General features: G+C 46.0%; 1 long non-coding RNA gene across 1 annotated transcript in view; it reads left to right on the forward strand.

Moving 5' to 3' along the window:
* The window catches only part of LOC135453352 (uncharacterized), a 79,732-nt gene that overhangs the window by 49,643 nt on the left and 8,366 nt on the right, over positions 1 to 21,723 (forward strand). Inside the window, exon 2 of the long non-coding RNA XR_010441847.1 lies at positions 9,271 to 9,659. This is a non-coding gene — a long non-coding RNA (uncharacterized LOC135453352). The remainder of the gene's footprint in view (positions 1 to 9,270; positions 9,660 to 21,723) is intronic.

A 21,723-nucleotide genomic window follows, 5' to 3' on the forward strand; every position in this document is an offset into this window, starting at 1 on the left:
TGATGATTAATCTCTGGCTCTATTTGGTTACTGAGTGTTATTAATCAAAACAAAAATCTAAAAGTAAATGTGTTGTACTGCCTTGGACAGATTCTGTCTGGGAACTGTTTCATTTGAAGACCCTATTTCCCTGGCACTTTACAGCAATGACTGTATGAGAAATAGCATTTTAAAGTATTACCTGGCAGATGTGACTCTTTTTCTCTCCATATCATCTTTCTGTGCAGATGCTCTGAGAAAATACAGCTGGGACATGGCCTGTCTCTGTGCCAGTCACTGCTGAACTAGCACTGGGCATGGTCTTCAGAGGAACCTCCCCATAGCCATGAAGCTCCTTGTTTTTAAACGTGTGTGGAGCCCCCACCCACCCAAAGCATTTGCTTGGAGCAATGTTGTAAATCGTGAGAGTTCTGGGAGCACAGAGAGTTTTCAATGACCTAACGAGGAAGGAAGACACTAATGCCCTAGATCTGATCCTGTCACTTCTTCTGAAGAAGAAATCTGTAGGAAATCTTCTGCTCAAAGAAATCTGTAGGCTTGGAGAACTCAGGAGTGCAGGCATGACCCTGCCATGCTGCTAATGATACTGCTCTTGAATGTCACATTCCTTTTTGTAATGCAAGACTGAGACTTCCAGTGAATTCTTTACGAGCTGGTTCATAGTCTCAGTTAAGTAACACATCCATAATTCATTGACTTAATTATGACAGTTCCTAGGGAGAAAATATGAGCAGGGCTTAATTACAGTGGGCATCAGAGCCCCTGCCCCCTGGTCAGGCAGTGTAGAAGAGGAGGGGGTGGCTGCAGGGCACTCAGTGTCACACTTCACTCCAGTGCTTGTGCCCAGCACCTGATTTCTGTTCTGTCTGCATTCATGTGGGGGCTGCACAGAGGAAAGCTATGAAGTGTTCCAGAACATGACATGAATGAAGAGTAGAAGATTGCTCTGTTCCATATTTCCCTTTCTTCTCTTTGTTAATATTTTTTCTTTCTTTCATGCCTGCCACTTTTTACTTATTCATCTTTTTTTTGTGTCACCTTTTGCAAGTCAGATGGGTCGCCTTGGAGCAGAGGTTACTTTCAAGGTGTGATGACTTAAAACCCAAGGTCAGTCCTGGTGAGCAGAGAGGCCAGATGTGAGTGTGACTCAGTCTGGTGTCTCCTGGGCTCACAGCCTTGCTGAAGGCCAGGGAAGCTGGGAGGTCACTGTCAAAGGCTTCTTTTGTAGAGTGCTGCTGGCTGCAGCTCTGGCCATCCCCTGCCCAGGGGTGAGGCTGTCCAAGCAACATCCACCCAGCCAAGCCTTTTTCTGTCTTCCACCTCAGAGGTATTTGAGTTCAGGCCCCCAGGGAGGAGCCCATGGACTCAGAGGTGGAAGGGTTCAGCTGCTGTGAACTCTGTGCCTGGTTTTGACATTCCTCCTTGAGCACACCAGGGTTTTTGATGTGTATTCTAGGTATGTGCTAGCTAGTGTTACTTGTAGCCGGATCTGCCCTCCACGAGCCTGTCCTGCACCAGTGTGTTTGGCAGAGCCTTCCCAGCTTCAGACCTTTCTTACCCTGCCACCTGTAATTTACTGTTTCTGCCTCACAACAGCCTTCTAGACCATGGATGCTCTGTGTGCTACAGCTTATACCTCTGGAGGTGCAGGTGGGGGGTTAATGTCTGCTTCCCTGCTGCTCCTGCTGTAGAAACACCAAAAGAGCCTCCCTGGTGTGCTCTGACCCCTGAGGAGTGTGCACAGCAGCTGGAACATGGCTGTTGGGATCCTTTGGGCAGCACAGGCTGTGTCAATGCTGTTCTGTACCCAGGGCTCTTTTGCAGGCATTGGAGTCAAGGTTAATCACAAATTTGCTGTCCTCTCTCCCCTGGAGTTTAGGAAGTTTGGCATCTCTTTATCCACAAGAAAAGACCCTTTCTTTTTTCAGCCTGCTGCTAATTAACTTGTAAACTAAAGAAAAAGGACTAAGTTGGGAATGACTTATGGAGCTGATGGACATGGGCAGACTCACAGCTAGAGACAACAAAGTTGACTTTTCAGTCCAATCTTGGACTCAGCCAGCATTCAGTTCACCTAAAAACTGGGAACAGGAGGGTTTCTGTGCCACTGGGCCCTGTGCTGCTATAAGTGTGAGGAAATATACTGGCTACTTTTATTAATAGAAAAAAACCTTTACAAATCTGTTTCCTTCTGCTGTTATGACTATCCTGTGCTGAATGTTTGTGTGTGTGGGAATTCTGGTTACAAAATATCTCTTTGCTTGTGATTTCCTTATCCAAACTGGAGGCTATCAGAATTCTCTCATGTGCAATTTTATGGGATCTGGCCAGTGGTATTTTCTTGCCAAGAGTTTTTCCAGTGCAGATAAGAGATCTAGGAGGCATTCAATTAGATGGAATTTTTTGTTTGGTTGGTTTTTTGTTTGGTTGGTTTTGGGGGGATTTTATTGTATGTTTGGGGTTTTTTGATGTTTTTTTCTTGTTTGTTTGTTCTTGGTTGTTTTTTTTTTTTGTTTTTTTTTTTTGGGTGATTTGGAGGTTTTTTTTGGAGGTGGGTTTTTTGTTTGGTTTTTGGTGTTTGTTGGCTGCTGGGTAGTTGAATACCAGTCATATATATGGGGGTTTTCTTATATCTTTGTTTCTCCGTTCATGAATGTTAGACCAGCATTAGTGTCACCAATATAAAGTCCTATAAGTGTCTTAGAGGGAAAATGCTGGATATGACTTCAGTGGCGATGCTACCAAGATTTGGGGTGTTCTAGATGTGGGATGGGAGGGATGCTCATCATTTGTGCCTTTGGCATCTGCTACAAACAGGAGCTGTGGGGCTTTTCTACAAAGATAAAAATCCCCTTTCATGTCTCCATGTCACTGTAGAAAACAGAGCATCCTCTTTCACTTTTGGAAGGAAATGATCCTAAACAGAGCCCTGCCTGTGCTGTGGGCTCTAGGCAGATGGCCAGTGCCATTATCCTTTAAGGGTGCATTAACAGCAACCTTCAGTTCCGAGGCACTGAGTTCTATCTCTCCCATGAGGTGCCAAAATGGGCACAAGGCATGGATCCCTCTTGTCAGTGCTGCTGGACCAGACAGTGGCAATGGAAAAATTATTTGTTCTGCTCTTGGCCTGTCTTCTGCACAGGGATTTGGAGACAACACAGTAAAGGTGATGCTGTAGATAAACACAAGCTACCAGACAGAAGCACAGATTGTAGGATTTTCTGCAGCCAGATGCAGTTAATAGATGCCACCCTCCACTGCAGGCCAAAATCATGGACTTCTATTTTCACCATAATGATCTCTGGAAAGAAATTTCTCCCTGATTACCGTATGCCCAGAAGGGTTTGCAATGAATAGGCCTTACAGTTTCATCTTCTGAGCATTGCAGACATTTGGTCGTATCGTCAGCTGGTGGAAACTGGCATTGCTTTGTTGCCTTTCCAAGTCAATTTTCAATGAATGAAGATTGGTCTTTCTGTTCTCCTTCACATGAAGGTCATGTAGCTTTTGTGGCTTTGTGCAATATGTTCTTCCTAAAGAGAAATGAATGTGCAGTTGTGTTTTATTTTGCAATGATCTTCTAAAGTACCCAGTTCAAAGATTGGGCGTGCTTGACACACTTTCCACCCATTTCTTTCAAATTAATAATCCTCTGATGCCTCTCACGTGATCTGTTGGTCCTGCAACAGTTTGAGCTTTGATGGAGTAGAAGTCTTTGAACAACAAGGGAGTACTGGAAAATCTGGGGAACTTCTGTTTCAGTGGCTTTGATATTGTGCTGGTACAGTATCCTACTGTTAGGCTGCTTCAGTGTTTCCAGTCTCTCAGGGTCATTCCATAAAAGAGATGGGAAGGATTCTCACTTGGATTGTCTGAAGTTATCTTAGTTGCCTGGGGAAGACTATAACTTACCCACTAAAACTACCTGTACCCCTTATTTTCAAAGGGATGTAAGGGCAGGATGCTTCAAAGGAGCAATGTAGAAAGTTGGAGAAGAACCAGCCCCCAAGGAAAGTTCTCGTTCTAAAGCCTCAGTAAGAGCTGGGAGGCAAACATTTTTCCATCCTCCCCTTTCTTCTCTGTGATATGAGGAGTGTCAGCTGCCACTCACTGTGAACAAAGGTTTAGGAGTTTCTCTCTCACATAGTGTGGAGATGAGCTGTTCTGCAGGCCTGCAAAAACCAGGACTCAGCTTCCTGCCCAGTCAGGCTTTGACTCAAACCCCCAGCATGGCAGGGAAGTGGCTGGTTAGCTGGGGGTCCTCCAGACCTGCTCCAAAGGGATCCTGCAGATGAGAGCCCAGGGCACTCTAGGAAGCCGGAGGAGTCCCTGAACATTCACAGGAACAAATTGACTTGAGAGGGTGTCAGGCACTGCAAGCAATGAGGAGAAAAAGTCCCCTTTGAAAGCCAGTAGAGGATTTCAGGAACTGCTGCTTCTTGTGAGAAGAAAATCACAAACTGTGAACTATGAATCCAGAGCTGGCCCCAAGCTCTGGGTAAAGGCAGAGAATCTTTAAAAGCCAAGCCCAGCAAGGCTGGCACAAGTGGTCATGGGCAGGAAGTGTCCCACAAGACAGGATCTTAGCTGCTTGGAGAACATCAGGGAGCATCACAGAGGAAGAGAGAACCTGAAATATGCTTTCTAACACATCCTTCTGGGTGTTCTTTGGGAAAGCTCAGTTTATTAGTTCTTCCCTTAGCAAGGCACCAGCAGAGACTTCTTGCTCTGTTTGCCTCCCAGATTTCTCAAAATTCATAGGAACTCAGTATGTTAGTGGTTTTCTCCTGGTTGAAATGGGACAATTCCCAGAGGAAATGGGGCACATGGAGCGACAACCAAGAACAGTTACCTTCCTTATGTATTGTGAGGAAATGGCTGCAGATCACTTCTGTGAAGATGCCACTTTCATAGGTCTGATCTCCAGGAACAATCCCCTCTAAAGAGAAAGAGGTGACTGCCCTGTGACACTGAGTGCATCTGTCAGTTCTGTTTTACTTTAAGCAGCCAGTAATTGATCTCAAAGGTCTTGTTTGCACTTGATGATGCCTCAGAAATCCTGAGTCACTCTTTACCTGAATTTACCTTGGTACATCTGTTTACTCTATGGTAAAGTGATAGTTGGGAAAGTCCTCAAGTACGAAGAATGTTGAAACTGTCATCTTCCTAAAAACATAGTCCTGCTACTTTTATAATGAGAAAGTAGGTTGGATGTCACATTCCTTGATGAAACACAGCTGTGTATCAGTCCCAACATTTCTCAGGTGTTGAGACAGCTCACTTTTGCTTGTCTGCTCAGAATCTCCTGGTTATTAACCTCCAGGAGAGCCAACACAGGTCTACACCTCCAAGATATTAAATATTACATTTATGTCAGACAGAAATATCTTGGACTACTCTCTCAGTTTCTGCCCTGGACACTGTATCAGTGTGGAAGAAGCAAATGAACATTTTTTTTTCCTAATCCTGGCTTTGAAGGGTGTTTGGGGCTGTGTTCAGCTTGGCTCTGCCTTACATTTGCTGCTGTGTGCAAGCATGTCTGTGTCACTTGGATCCCTCTGTCTTTGTTAAGGGTTAAGACTGTATACACAGCAAGTTGCTGAGGTCATCTGAAGTGCATTTGCATTCATTTTGTGGTAACTTGGTCACGAATTTAAGCTCTGAAGGGCACAAAGCGATTGTGTTTATCAGTAGGAGCCTTGGTGCTCACCGTTTGCTATTGGGCTCTTTTCTAAGTTATCTTCAACCTCAGTCATCGCTGGCATCCAGGGAGCTTAACATCAGACAATTGTCTGAGTATTCATTAAGCTCTAAGTGCTTAAACAGTGAAACCTCTACAAAAGCAGCTCTGAAAGCTGAAGAAGAAAAATATAACTGCCTGTGAGGAAACTTTCCTGCTGCTCGCCATAAATCAGTGGGTTTTTAGTAGCTTGTGATGAGCATCTTAATGGGCCCTATCAATCTGACTGCATTTAAAGTTTCAGCCATTGTTACATTACCCAAGTGATCACAGATCCTCTGATGGCAGAGATAACTTGGGAAAGATTGAGCAGAATATGAGTTTATCTGAAACAGTGACCTGACAACTGTGATGTCTCTAACTGCTTAAAATTACTGGTGTTCATCTTTCCAGGATGCACAGAGACTGCATTGATGCCTCCCTGTCTTTTGTGGCAGCTGAGCTATTTGTCTTCCCCTGTCTCCTACCTTCATTTTGTACCTGCAGACAATAGCATTCACTCCTGTCACACCTGGCCCAGGAGATTGGAGTTAAAATGCAGATAAAGGAGGGAAACTAGGAAGCAGAGTATGAGCCAATGTCATCAGGAATTTGGGATGATGCAAAATTTGGGTATCCACTGCTGCTTCCCAGTCATATAATTCAGTCTCATCTAGCAGTGGGTGCAGCACAGCTACTTGAGAGTCTCACCATTTTTATTTTGCTCCTGTTTCAAAGCCACCACTAAAGAAAAAAGGTCCCTATAAACATCCTGTGGTTTAGGAACATGAGAAAGCATAAATTGCTGGTTTTAGGCACTTCTCTTCAACCAGCTATCCCAAAGGCTGTTAGAGCTGTAAAGCCCATCCATCACTTGGGCTACTGACGCCAGGGCCACTGCCAGGGAAAGATCAGTCAAGCTGGATTATCAAAGTCAAAGCCAGAGACAGCTCTTGTGGGAAGTGGTTGAGAAAGTCTCATGTCTTAATTCCTCTCTGTGTATGAAATAAAAAGGGGATTGTGCACAAGGGGTGGGAATACCCTGTTTCTCATTAACTGAATGCATGGTCTTGAAAGAGAGGGTGGAGCCCCTGTGCAAAACAGAAACCATATTAATACAGTTTGTCTCCCTGTTTTTGCCTTCCAGTGCTCTCCTCTGGGAACCATAGTCCAGTCCCAGGGCTTTGCATGTATAGTTAGCAGTAAAGATAGGTTGGTTTTTATGTGAAAAGTAAAAAACCAAACATGGGAAAATGGAAAAAACAGGCCTGGAAGATGGAGTGAAAGCTTTTTAACCATAAGAAAGTTGCTGCTGTGACTGCAGAGGCAGGCCCAGCCCTCTGTCCACACTCAGCAGTGCCGGCTGTGCTCTGGGCACTGGCTGTGAGAGCCATCACAGCAGAGCTGTCACCGGGGCTGACAGCCTGGCTGTGCCACGGGGAATGGATGTGACTGGTGGCATCTGTCCTGCCGGTGGTGGGGATCCCCTCCGGGGACAGAGTGGCCCTGGCAGCTCAGCAGAGGGCACAGCTCGGGAGCTGCAGCTCCAGCAGGTGGGAGGAGGGAGTGCCTGGAAGAGTCTTTGGGGCACAGCCTGTGAGCTGCACTCTGCTGTGATTCACTCACCAGCCCTGTCTCTTGGCTTGGTTCAGAACATAAAGCAACTCAGAAACCTTTGTTTGTTGGGTGGGTTTTTGGGTTTTGCTTTTTTTTTTTTTTTTTTTTTTTTTTTGGTGTGTGGTCATTGGAAGCTGAGGCTTTCTGATAGGCACATATGCTCCAAAAGCAGCTATTTCCATCAGTACCTTTCAGGACTTTTGATAGTAGGGTGTGTGTGACAACAGGTTTTGCTAACCAAAACCCAATTTTTCCTACATCCCTACTGTGGGATTTCTTGTGGGGGGATGTATATGTGACTTAGATTTTAGGAAAGAAAACTTACCTGAGAACCAAAACTTCCTTCAGAAAAATAGAGTGATAAAACTTTTCCAGTTCCATGAAATGTTTCTCAGAAGGCAGGAAACAGCTCACTGTGGTTAGACAAGGCTGAGCAGTGGATGGGCAAGATGAAGCTTGATGGGGGTGAAGGGCCCTGCATGCCTTGGGGTTGGCGGGCACAGGCTCCAGGCTGGGGAAAGCCAGCAAACTCCCACCTACGCCTGCAGCGAAGCAGGAACTGCAGCATGGGAATGTGTCCCAAGCAACTCAGTAAGCCCTGAACAAGAAGATACAAGTATTTGCTAAAGATCAGGGTCCTAACTCTGGCTTGAGGTGGAACTTTGCCTAGAAATCCACTAAAAACCAAGGAAGTAGCATCCTTTTTAGGCATTTTACAGAGAAGGTCCAACACCATATATGCCAACTAAGCAGGGAGGTGAACTATAGTGAAAGAGCAGAGCAACTCAGAACACACAGCCATAACTTGCCCTGCATGGTCTGGTAGTGTCCAGATACCCTTAGAAGGTGTTTAAGTTTCTCTGGTATTAGATTTGTAGGAGTATTGGCACAAGGCATGACTGCAGTGCAGGTAATGTGCTTCATGCATAAATTCATGGCTGGCTACATTGTCCCTCATCAGATTTCATTAAAGTCTCTCAAACTGAATTGAAAATGGAAAGAATTATGCTATTAGTTTCCACAGCTGCTGATTACAGAGGGCTTGTTGCGTTAGGTAGTTCAGTGGTCAGGTCAAGCTGTGGTGTCCATGGATGAGAAAGCCAGATGTGCTCTGCAGCGAAAAGTGAGGCCTGTGCTGCTCCCTGGTGACTCCCTCACTCCAGTGGCTCTTGCTGGAGTGGTTTGACTTGTGTGCCCCATGGACAGGCCATCATGTCACAGTGAGTGACTTCCATAATAGCTACTGGTGTTGGCTGTCTTGGCAGAGAGGCCGAGAGTGCACCGTGGGGAATGAGCTCTGGGCTCGCTCTAGAAGAGACCTCTTTAGTTATGGGTCAGGGCACATGGACAGGCAGCAGTAAAGGGGGACTTTGGGATTATTTGTGGACTGACAGCTGCCATCAACTTGCAGGGCTGCTTATTGCAGTGTATTTCACAGTAAGTTAAAATTGGGTGTATTTTTAATGCTGAAAAAGAATAGGCCAAAAGGAAGCAACAGGAAGAAGGCCTGAAATAAAAGGTTGCAAGAAATCAAATGAGCATTTTCCAGGAGCTGCATGTCTGAGTGTTGCTTGGGGTGGAATGTAGCTTGTGACCCAGTAGTGAGGCCATGATCACTGGAGCATCTGCACAGGCTCTGGCCAGAGGCTCACCTTAGCTCTTATCTTCTCCCTGGCTGGAACCAGTAACATGTGTAGGAGGAGTGTAAAAGAGAATCTGTTTGTAGTATGATCCATCCTCTGGCATAACCTCAGGTCTGTAGTCGCATCTGTTGGCATCAGCATCCTGATGTTTTTTGGGGCATCCTGTGATTGCAGTGGATTTAGATTTGGGTTTTGGTCTGGTGGTTTTGGGTTTTTTTCTGGGGGGAGGTGTTTGTGAGAAATCCCAAAACTTTTACTTTAATCACCTTTCTGCCCTTTTTATCTCTACAGACCTTGGTCTCCTCCCTGTGCCACCTCTTGTCTGAGCTGAGGCATCCTCCCACATGGAGAAAGGAGCTTCAAAAAGCACTGGTCAATCCATTCTTCTTCATGCCTTGTCAGTCCTTGCTAAGAGGGGGTGTGAGACATTCCCCCCCATAAGTCACGACTTAGGCGAACCTCAGGATCATCTTCTCATGGTGGCTTTTAAAAAGGAAGGCTTTGCCTTCCTTTGCTTCAGCCTTTCAGTGATCCTTTGAGATCCCACATGTTTGTGACCATTCCTGAGCCCCAAGCTGGAATTTCTAAAGCACTACCAGCAGCAAGCCCAAGCAAAATAGTGATGGCTGAGAGCAGAAGGAAGCAGCGTGTGCTCACAGTGTGGAGAACTGCACATGCAGGTAAGCTCTGAACAATTTCTGATTTTATACTTTGCCAGTGTGTTATTTATGCTCTTGGATCATGAGGCACATCTGCTTGGTCAGCCTTGAAAGTGGCCTGGCTCCAGCAATCAAGAAAAGCAGACTAAAACATTTCCAAATTCTTGGTCATGTTTGAGATCTCCCTGTGTTCATGGCTGGGTTATGTGAATGCTGTGCTAGAAAGAAAGAGGAAGCGTTGATTTGAGTTGTAGGTTGCAAGTGTTTCAGAATGGCTTGTAACCTCCTGGATGTTGAGTCAGCCATATGTCAGGCACTGGTGCTGGTAATAACACCAGTGTAATCTGGCCCTGGGTTTGTTCTGTGTACATCCCCTGCTCCTTTTGGGGTTTTGAATTTCCCTAAAAAAGTTTTTTTCCTAAACTTTGGTAATGAATATGAAATCCCCCTTCATTGCATTATTATTCCTTTTTTATAGATGCTATTGTCTCACTTAAAAAGTGAATTTAATATTGAATTATCATGTTCCCATTGCTCCACACTTCCCCTTTGTGCCTGGATACCTTTGTTCCCTTTTGTAAGTGTTTTGATATAAGACTCTTGGACAGCAATTGTGTTACATGGGCATGTGCTACCTACAGAGTACACAGCAGATTCTTCACTGAGAATAGGTTGGCTCATCAGAACTGCAGTAAGGGCTGCATTTCCAGTGTTTGCTTTTATTTAAGTTTCTTTTATTTGCCTAAATATGAGCCATCCTCCCACTCTTGGCAATTTCCACCATTTCACTCATATAGGGCTGCATTTGTTTAGACCAACCTCGATGGTCAGGGTATCCTATCCATTTTTATTCAATAAGAGAGTTAAGCCAGTGACTCTGAACTCTCCTCCCGAAGCAGATAATACACCATATGTGTGACACATTTACATCTATCCCTTGGATTTACATCTCTCTCCTCTGTGGACATGAGCTATTTTGTCAGAAAATAAAAAATAAAAGAAAAAAGACAGAAGTGTAAATAGAAATGTATTAATTTAGATACTGAGGCAATATCTATAGAATTAAAATGGTTGAAAACTTAAAGTGGACTTAGGGATATAGCAGTAGTAGCCCCTGGGCTATATGCAAGAGGAGCTGTTGCTTTTGTGGAAGAAGACGAGAAAGGAGTGCTGAGGTATTTAGATGACTGCTCTGTTTTGTCACAGGAAGAGGGATGGTGTAAAGGGTGAGGTGGGGGGCAGAACAACTTTTATTTGGGCATGGGCAGGGAGAAATAACTGTAATGCTGTAAATATTGCAGCTGACACAGCAGAGACCCATTTGGCTTGGGATATAGGGCAATAAATGCAGTCAGGTGATTCAGGGGTGTTGTGCATAAGTCTGCCAGGTAGTCAGGCGAGAGCAGATCAGGAAATAATTATGGCTGATAAGGGGAGCTGTAAGGAGGCCAGCACCTTCTGCGACCATGAAAGGTGTTAATGATTAACTGTTATGGAAAAGCTGGAAGCACATTCTCCCCTTCCTTCGGAGTCACACCCGCCCGCTCTCCCGCACCATTAACTCGGGAGCGCAGCTGGGCGTGACCCGGCTCCAGCCCAGGGCACAGCTGCGGATGGGGAAGCTGCTGGCAAGGGCACGGCTGGCACCCTGCTCTGGCTGTCCCGTGCCTGGATCCCGGCGATAATTCCTGCCGAAATCCCTGCTGCTCCTGGGGAAAGTGGGAGAGGTTGCTGTCCCTGCATGTTGGAAATGAAACCTCACCCGGCAATAGGCTCGAGTGACAGAAAGCTGAGTGGCTTTAAAATTCAGGGTGAAGATGCAAAAGGGAGGAGAGGGGAAATCTTCTGTACATTGAGGAGATGCAGCAGTGTATGACTCAGGTGCTTCAGGGCAGCTGCACCAACACACACAGTGCAGCTTCCCAGGACTGGCTCAGGATGAGCTGCTGGAGCTCCAGGCTTGCCCCTAGCAGCACTGCTGCAGGAAGGTGAAGAGGCCACAAAGCCTGTTAGCAGTGTTGATGGTGCTCAGGATGAATGAGATGAGATGTCCTGGCTCTGTACATTCCTAGTGTTGGCCAAAGGGATGCAAAGATAGGGACCACACAGCAAGCTGGCAGTGCCTATGGTTTGGATGAGCCCTTTGCAGCTGAGAACTGCAGAAATAAAACAACATCTTCTGCATGATGGCTGCTCCTTCTGTGCACAGCTCTGTCTGGAACAGTGAGGGCAGAGCCATGCCTGGTGCTTGGCAGGCACCACATTGCAGTCTGGAGATGCGCTCCATGTGGGGAACTGGCCTGGAATGTTAAGGCATTGCTGATATTGAATATAGACAGTGGGGATGGTGCTGGAGCTGGAGTTTGAATCTTAGACTTTCTAACCTTTCAGTACAGCTCTTAGAGTGATTGCTAATGGATTTTATTTGATTAATGCTAGTTAATTAAGTTTTATTAATTAGGTCACTTTTACTGACTCGTGTCTAGGTTTCAGCTGGGGTAGAGCTCATTTTCTTCCTAGCAGCTTGTACAATGTTGTGGTTTGGAATTAGAAGGAGAATAATGTTGATAAAAAGAAAGATGGAGAGGCAATTTTTACAGGAGCATGTAGTGACAGAACAAGGGGAATGGCTTTTTTCCCTAATTCTCTCCCCCATCCACCTGTGGGGGCACTGAGTGAGCAGCTGTGTGGTGCTCAGCTGCCTGCTGGGTTAAGCCACAACAGGCCCAGCTGTAAACCTCTGCACAGTCCACCTGCAATCAGCACAAATCTCCCAGCTCAGATCTGCCCTGGCAAGACAAGGTGCTGCCAACCCCAGGGACCCACCACGCTGGACCCACAGGGCATGGACAGGTGTGCTGTCAGTTCAGAGGCATGGGGGTAGATCCAGGCTGTTGTTGAGACTGTTTTTGCTGTGCATGTTGGCTAACCTTGGCCAAGATCCAGACTCCACCATCATTTCTGAGAAAATCACGTCATTAATGTAGCGTCGTAATCGATAGGCCATGGCCCTGATTCAGCAGGACACTTAAGTGCATGGCTAATATCCATCACACTCTGCTACCTTGATGGCTTGCTGCTTTTTTTTCTGTTGTTTTTAAGAAACTGCTTTTGCATTTAAAATTGGATTTGTGCTAAATGGAGGCTTTTGTGCCTATAAGGAGCTCCAGCCATGTCCTGACTGAGAGGTGCCGTGTGCTCACGGTGTAAATGGGGTCTCAGGGCTGGGAGCTGCTACTGTGAGGAGAACAAAAGGCTGAAGGAAGCCCAGAAAAGGGAGAGTGTGTTACCAAATGGTGCATTTGACCTTTTGTGGCCCTCCATCCCCACACAGAAGGCTGACACAGAGATCACAGATTATGGAGTGAAAGGTGTGAATTTGGCTAAATTGCATTTGGCTGTCCTTAATGCTGGAAGAGCACACAGTGTCCAGGAGGCACAGGGAGAGAGAACCTGCTTAAATGGGCAAAAAAGTGATTGGGGATTTCTTACAGACCATACTGGAGGGAAGTGGGAGTCCAGAGTTATTTTCCATGTAGAGTTTAAGTGAATCCTTACAAGGGCCCATTTATTTTCCTTTTTCCTAACATTTTTTTATTTAAAAAATAGTCTGTAATTTTAAAAGTGCCCTTTCAAAAATATATATTTTAAAGATGATTTAGGAACAGTTGTGAAGCATTATAATTAGGCTTGTAGCTGAGTTTCATGTTTTTTTAATTCTCTTCAGCTTGGATAGCTTTTAGTCAGTTTTAATACTTATCCTCAAGTTTCACTAGTTGTTATTCATTCAATTCAATTATTATCTTACAAGTGCTCAGTTTTTAATGTGACAAAGGCTATTTGCAGAGTGTTTCTAATGGTCCTCAGTTTTAGAGGAGCTGAGTCTCTGGCATGCAAGTGGATCACAAAAGTAGTTTGTTTAGCCCTGCCCCTTTTTTAAAGACAAAGCAGATTTGTTTCAGCTCCATAGGTGAGATCCACAAGATCCTTAGTGGGAGTGGTCCAGACAAACCCTCAATAAACAGGGCTGACCCAATCTTCATGTCAGGTTGGAGGCCACATTGCACTCCTGTAGCAGAGCTCAGCTAGTGAAAATCTCCAAAATGATTCTGTGATGTTAGAACAGAGCCCTAGCCAGGAAGCTCTAAGATGTCCTACAGCACAACAGCAACAAGCAGACCACACTGCCTGCATGTGCTGCTGTAAAGACATTTATGGCTTCAGTGAATTGTTCCACCCGGGCATGGCTTGTTTTCAGTGCCCTCGAAGCTGGAGCTTGGAGAATTTAAGAAGCTTCTTTTCAGCTCCCAGCTGTGAACATCCAATTGATTGTAAGGGCTGCAGAAAATCTGGGACACAGGGAGCTGGAGACAGAGTAGTTGTGGAACAGCTCTGACAGAGCTTGTCTTGAGCTGAACCTCTTCATGGTCCTGGTCTGATCCTGGACTGGACTCATATGGGATCTATCCCTGCCCAGTTTATCACTGCCATTGCTCAAGGAAAAGTGATCTGCTTAGCACTAACCCTTCCTTCCTTCCTTTCCCAGTTAAACTGGCTGCTGTAAGGGTTACCATGCCCCAGAGGCCCAATCCAGAGCTCACATCCCCTTGAATTTCACTGAGTATGAAGGTCTCCCTTCAGCCTGTAAAAAAAAAAACCAAATTAAAACTCAAAAAGCCATCCTGTCCTGGGGCTGGCTGTTCTTTGCCTCTGCCACCCACTGCTTCCCACAGAGCCAGCACAGCAGGAGCAATCTCAGTTCCTCTCTTGTGGGAAGGCAGCTGGAGAGTATTTCCCTGGGGGAACTACACATGGTCATTTTGCTCTTAGCTGCAGTTGGTGGCTGAGCTAAAACCAAGTGATTCAGAGTTTGAAGAGTGAATCAGAGTCAGGCTCTGGGAGAAGTTTCCCTAGCTCTGCACTCAACTAATCCAAGGGCATTGATCTGGTTTGAGACTCAAATTAGCAGGTTTATCTCCATTGGTTCATCTCAGGAAGTGGTCAGAAATGGTGTGATGGATCCTGAGATAAATGGTTTAGTTCAAATGTAGCTGAATTTTCTACTGTCCCAGTACCTTGGCTGCTATGTGCCACTATCCTGCAATTTCAGTGGCTTTGGGGTCCCTCCACTGCCTAACAGAGTCTAGAAACACACCTAAGTTAACAGTTGGATTAAGAAGGTGAAACCAATCCTCTGCTGGTTCTTATTTGGCCTGACATCCCTGCAGAAACACCCAAGTGTTAGAAGAAAGTGGCCCCACCTGGGCTCTGGGGGGTTTGGTCGCCAGGGCAAAGTTTGGGCAACACTGGAAGGACTCCGGGGCTCAGAGCCTCATGTGGACTTTGCTGGGAGCTGCTGGGTTCTGTGCTGGGGCACAGCTGTGTCATAGCTGGCACTAGCTGCTGGCACCCCAAAGCTAGAAAAGCACCATAGAGCCAGGAGGGCTTTCTCAGCCCTCTCAGCATTCCCTCCTTCACAGTGTGGAGGCACAAGCCAAGACCAGCCAGGAGGGACTAGCTCACAGTAAAGAGGACATGTTTTGTCTTTGAGCCTGGCAGCCTTCACACTGCTGGAATTTGCCTTAAAATGGGGGAAAAGGTTTTCTCTGGAATAATATTTCCTTAGACTTGGTTCGGCATGCCTACAGCTCAGAACAGATGTGTTTGGTTTCATTTGGCTGAGGAGTTAGGGGAGCCTGGCATGGCTGGACACGAAGTTGTGCGTTCGTGGTGTTTTTGAATTCTCTTGTGAAGGTATGGAAAACATGTATCATTGTTTCAATTCCTGGTGCTGGAAATAGTGCAAATAAATGACTGTGAGTCAGAAGGTGAATCAGTGTAAGGTAGCTCCACTGCCAATCATTTAAGAGCACACATATGATAGGGGCAATGATCTGGCTATTCAGAGCAGACCTTTGAGCACTGAAAGCCAGAATTTTCAAAGGAGCCCATCAGAATTAGGTGCCCAAGTCCTCCTGCTATCAGTGGGAGGTGGGTACATACTTCCTTTAAATACTCATCAGAACACCTAAGTAACTTAAATATTTAAATGAGAGCAGCATTTGCCCTGAGTGCCTGGCCAGCACGTTCCTAGCAAGAGGCACAGATTGCCTCTAGACACAGACCTACGGCCTGGACCAGCCCCTGATTATGCCCACTTCAGTCTCTACTCATGCTGGAGCAGAAGGACATGAGATGCTCCCCATGTGAGAGGGCAGACAGGCTCAGGATGGCTTCTGTTTGCTGTGCTGATTTGAGAAGTGACTCCTGTTTATCCAGCAGTAAAGCTGCGTATTCCTCAAAGGTGAAATGTTCACCCACTCTGATGTTCCAGCAGAGGTGCTGCAGTGTCCCTGGCTGCAGAACCACTGGGAATCTCTGCAGTCTGTTGATCTCCTGCCCCCTTCACTTCTGGGCTGCCTTGGGCAGTGTGCAGGGAGTGGTGCTGTGGATGTCAGCAGGACAAGAGAGAGAATTGCTATTAATTAGCTTTCATTGACCCACTTTTGACCCTCTAAATGCCGTTGTGGTGCACTAGGTCTCTGTCAGCCTCTGCTCTGGGGACAGATTAATCTTCATTACTGTTCTCATTAGCCTGGCTCTCTTTGTTAGTTTCTCATTAATGTTCTGGTGGGTTGGAGCTGCCAGGGGGAAGGAAGATTCACACACAACAATGTTAGGAGACAAAACCATTTTCTAGGGCATAGTAGTGGCCCAGGGCACTGCTGCCAGACATGGTGGCCAGGCCCTGGCCATTGCAGGTGGGCTGGTAGCAGCAAATGGTGTTCATGGAACAGCCCCTGTTTAGCTCTATGGAAAGATGCAGCTGTACCAGCAGGGAATAACTGAGGTGCAAGCCCAGCTTTCCTACTAACCTGGATACAGCCCTGTGGCTTCCCACCTGGAATGAGAGCGAGGGAGCCAGTGAAAGTTCCTCACCGATATTTTACTAAAGTGAGGAGCAAGTGGAGACTCTCCAGCCTTAAACATGATTCCAGCTGATGTTCACCAAAAGAAAGACCAGCACCAAGAGTTCATATTGTTTTGCTGCTCTGTGACCTCCCTATGGCATCTAAATGGGGAGAAGGGCTTTAGTTGGTTTCCCTTTACCACATGTGTATGGAATTGCAGAAGTTTGCTTGGCTGCTGTCAGTGTTGTGGTCCTGCCATGAGAACAGCACAGCTAACAAGGAATTATGGGATGGTGTTTGTTATGAGCCCCAGCCACAGGTCACAGAGAGCTGCTGCTCCCCTCAAGGAACAACCCTCATAGCCCATTCAGTGAGGGATAAAATGAATAATTTCCAGTGATTTCCTGGGAACTGGTGAATGAATTTATGGGCAAGTCAAGAGGGCAGTAGCTCTTCTGACTCCTGGGGCTGTCTGGTGTACTCAGCCCTGCACTCTGGGGAGCAAAGCACATTGCTGGTCTCACCTGGAAGTGGTGTGACAGACACAGAAGTGCAGCCTGCTGTTCTCTTACAGCTACTTCAGAATCACACAAATCATTATCTAGGAATGATTCATTTCTGTACAAGTGCTGCAAATGAGATATGTATCAGGGTCACAGCAGTCAGTTGCCACATTACACTGAGTTTCATTGAAAACCAAGGTCCTGGATCAAGGAAATGTCTCTTTTCAGCAGCACATGGCAGTTCCTGAAACAACCTGGTAAATGCAGTCCTTGAAGGTTCCAAAATTCAAAGGAAAATAGAGAAACAAAAACATATGTTTGAAAAAGAAACTAACCATTGCTTTTAGATTTCTTGTGCATTTTGGAATATTTGGGATTGTTACTAGTATTGCAAAGGCTGCCATGCAAATTTGGGAATGGGTTGCGAGTGTCAGTGCCTGGCTAAACTAGGAAACACATGGTAGAGTAGACTAGACTGTTATTTCATTTGGAAGGGACCTACAATGATTGTGTCATTCCAACAGCCTGACTGGCTCAGGGCTGACCAAAAGTTAAAGTGTGTTGTTACATGCTTTGTCCAAACGCCTCTTACACACTGACAGCCTTGTGGAATTAACTGTCCACTGGGAGTCCTGTTTCAGTGTTTGAACACCCTCTCAGTAAAGAGATGCTTGAAGAGTGTAACACCAACATCAGGCACACTGGGGTCACGTGAGAAAGTTGGGAAGGATCTGGATGTGATGCTTTAAATGTGTCTCGGTGCCACAGGCAATAATTTGCTTCTGGTGGAACAAGAGTTTGGAAAGCCAGGAAGAAGCAGATTGTGAGGGAAATGTAGGAACTCTTAGGTCAGCTGGCCTGAGGAAGTTCAAAAGTATGACAAGTGTCTGTGTAAACATGGGACATGTTACCTGTGAGGGAACCTGGATAGAACCCTATCAGTTTCAAGCTGTTTCCTCCTTTCTTCATGGCCCTGGAGTGCCCCAGGGCTCTGCAGTTGCTCTCTGAGGGGGCTGGTGGTGCAGGCACTTGGGACTTTTCAGGGTGTGCAAACACAATCTTCAAACCTGTTGCTTGGATTCAGAGTTTCGATGTTTGGACACATCAGGTATGTGGTATGTTCCTAATCTCCAAGTGGATGAGGGTAGTTCTGATGATCAGGTTGGAGAGGTAAATACTCACCTCTACATATTTCAATGTTACCTTGAACAAAGGGCTGAAACATGAGATCCATTGTCTCAGCAAACATTCCTGCCAAGGAACATATTTGCTAGATTGTTGGCAAAAGCAAGATCTGAAGGGATGTGAACTCACTCCGAGGTAATTTTGTTTACACATTTCAAATACACAATTGCAAATAATTTTGCTTTCTGCTCTCTCTGCCCCTGTGGAAGCTGTGCACTGGGAAAGGTTTTCCTGCCAAACTCAAAAAACCCTTAATTTCTGTTTTAGCATGAGCTGAAGGTCTGGACTTATTCAAACTGGGCTGGGAAGACAGGGCCTTTTGCCTATGGAAAATGGACCTTTTCCAGTGCTAGCATGCTGCCCAGGAACTCTTGATGGTAGTTTGAAGGTGTGAAGCAATGCAGCATCACAGGAACTGCAGCTGACGAGAGGTTCCCCCAGAATTCCCACTGAGAGCTGCAGCAGTGTTTCAGACTTTTGGTAAGAATATTCTGCATCAAACATTTTTAGTCATCAAACATTTTCAGGCCAGTTTCAGTCACTGCAAATATTTTCCTGTTAAAAGAGAATCTTCACCCTAATCGGATAACAGTTCCAGCATTAAAAAAAAATTCCTCCACAAGAAGAAATACACAACTGGAAGTACACAGCTTTCTACAAGGGTAGAAATAGCACTGGCAGAGGAGCAGCTGGAATGAGGATTTTCAGGTGGGGGGTGTTGAGATCCAGGATGTAGCTTTGGAAGGAGGAGAACTGCTGCATCTCCTGGCTGCAGCAGCTGAAGATGAGGTAAGTGCAGCGTATGTCAGAAATGTCTAGACAAGGTGGAAAGCTTATTACACATATTGGGGAGGTAAAAATAAAAAAAAAAAAAAGGAAGAAAAAAGAAGAGAAACAAAGAGCCAGTAGATTGCATGATTATACGCTGCCTAGAGGAGACAGGTTGAGATTATATAATTCTCTGGGGAAACTCTACTTGAAACAATTATGTGTTCAATTGGGTGCACTATGTTAGGGTTTTTAAATTAAAAAAAAAAGAGGCTGAATGCTCAAGAAAGTGTGGAGGAGGTAGCAAAGCGCTGAGCTGAAAATCTTTTTTTAAATCTTTATATGTACTGCATAGTGGGGGAGAAAGAGACAGCAGAGAAAAGGATGCATTTGACACACGTCAGAGATATCAACAGCTCCAGTGACAATTTAAAGGAAATTAAATGGAAATTAAAGGGAAGCTTTTTAGAGCAGAAGTCCCAAAAGCACTTAAAAATATGGAACATCAGAAAAGCTCAGCATCTGCCAGCAGTGGGAGATCAGCTCCTTTCGTGGCAGGTACCAAAGCACAGTGGGCCAAGCCTGAGTCAGCTCTGAGACACCAGGACTCAGCCTGAAGCACATCAAAAGCTGTGCTAGAGTGCAGGAGAACCTCCAGGGCTGACAGCTCCTCCCAGCAGGGAAAAGCTCTGAAATCCCAGCATTCTGTAGAAAGAAGGGAAAGAATTCTCTTCCTTATTTCAGTTTCTCATGGTCCATGTACTACAGTGTTGTGTGTGCCCAGTAGTCCTCCACTCAGCTGTCACTTGGCTGTCATCCCTTGGCCATAGCACCAAGTGGCCTCTTCTTGTCCAGGGCAGTGCTTTCCTTCATTTCTCTGCCTCGCTCGTTTCAGTCCCTGCCTGTCTCAGGTGTATTTTCATCCTTCTCATTTCTGCCTCACCAGTGACAGAAGCAGGAGTAACATGAGATCCCTTTACTTCCTTTGGACTCTCACTGGGCACATGACCCCAAAAACCAGGCAGCCCCTGTGGCCTGACAGAGAGAGGATCCACAGAGATGCACACCAGCATCCAAGCACGAGAACAGGATTGTGTTCTGTAAGGAAGCAGAGGGAAAGACACCATCTCAGAAACACATCCCAAAAAAGCCCCACAAGAGGGTGAGTCATCCCTAGATGATATTGGCCTCTCTGAGTTGCAGCTGCTAGTTTTTAATTACATAATTTAAATTTACCAATAAAATAAAAGAAGGAAGGAATTATGGGATAGGATATGTATCATTATCTCTTTGTAGCCCTCTCCCTTTCCCAGCATGGATGAAGGAGATTGGCTGTTGGATCTGAGATCTTTAAGCTATGAGCTGGTCATGCACATGTCAAGTTGATTCAAATATATCTGCAGACTTCAGGTACAACTTTGTGGGATCATAGCACATATTTGGTGAAAACTGTGAAAAAAAGAATTAATATTCTCTCTTTTTACTTAAGTACTTTAACATTAGTCAGTATCCTTTTGCTGAAGACAATACAAAAATGGGAGGAGTGTCTGATGCATCAGAGGGTTGTGCTGTCATCCAGGGGGACCTGGACAGGCTGGAGAAATGGGCCAACAGGAGCCTGATGCAGTTCAATAAGGGGAATTATAAAGTCCTGTCCTGGAGGAGGAACAACGCCAGGCACTAGTACTGTCTGGGTACTTCCCAGCTGCAGCAGATGTGCACAGGGAGGACCTGGGGGCCCTGATGGACACCAGGCTGTCCAAGAACCAGCCTTGTGCCCTCATGGCAAAGCAGGCACCTGACCCCCTGGGCTGCTTTAGGCAGAGCAGTGCCAGCAGGGCAGGAGGTGGTCCTTCCCCTCCACTCAGCACTGGTGAGACAAATCTGAGATGCTGTGTCCAGCACTGGCCTCCCAGTGTACAAGAGATGTGGATGGAGAGGAAGGAGTTCAAGGCAGGGTTGGGATTACAGGGTTGGAGGGTTTAGTGTTTGAGGAGAGGATGAGAGGGCTGGGGGTATTTGGTCTGGAAGGCTCAGAGGAATGACTGAGGTTCCTCCAGCAGAACAGCTCCTAGCCTGCTCTGCTGCCTTGTTTCCCACCTTGGTGGGGTGTCAGGCAGGACCTGGACATTAATGAACACAAGGAGGCTTGAATGTGGCAACTGCTAATTGCAGACAAGTGTGGGAGTGATGATGCCAAGATTGTCACTGTAATGCCAAAAAGATCCAACTGGAGTGCTTAAAATTCAGTCATGTAGGATTGTATTTAGAACCTGTTCTCACCTCTCATGGTGGCTCTACGCAAATCCTGCTGGATTATCATCACTCTTCAAAGCCAAGGACACATCTGAAGTTCCTAAATTTGGGTAGAATTTTAGATTTTTTTTCTCTCTAAGCACCAGTTGTCTCTGGTTGATCCTTTTGTGTGCTGGGGTCCCGTCATACACATGAGGGTTGGAGATTCTCTGCAGTGTGCCCAGACTCTGCTTCCCAGTGCTGAATGGCCTTGCACTGGGGCTGACTCTGCTCTTAGGAGAGCTCAGGAGCTGCAGGGGATGATGCTGAGTGTGAGGAACAAGGCTTTAACTCGCTGACATGCATTTTGGCTCGAGCAGTGTCTCGGTGTGACATGTTTTATTGCTTTAGTGGCCTGTGGCTGCTCAGTAGAGCAGAAGGCTGCTGGGGTGTTTTGTTCTGGTGCATTACTCTGAGTCCCTG

The sequence above is a fragment of the Zonotrichia leucophrys genome, chromosome 12 (assembly GCF_028769735.1).
Source record: "Zonotrichia leucophrys gambelii isolate GWCS_2022_RI chromosome 12, RI_Zleu_2.0, whole genome shotgun sequence".
Taxonomy (NCBI): Eukaryota; Metazoa; Chordata; class Aves; order Passeriformes; family Passerellidae; genus Zonotrichia; species Zonotrichia leucophrys.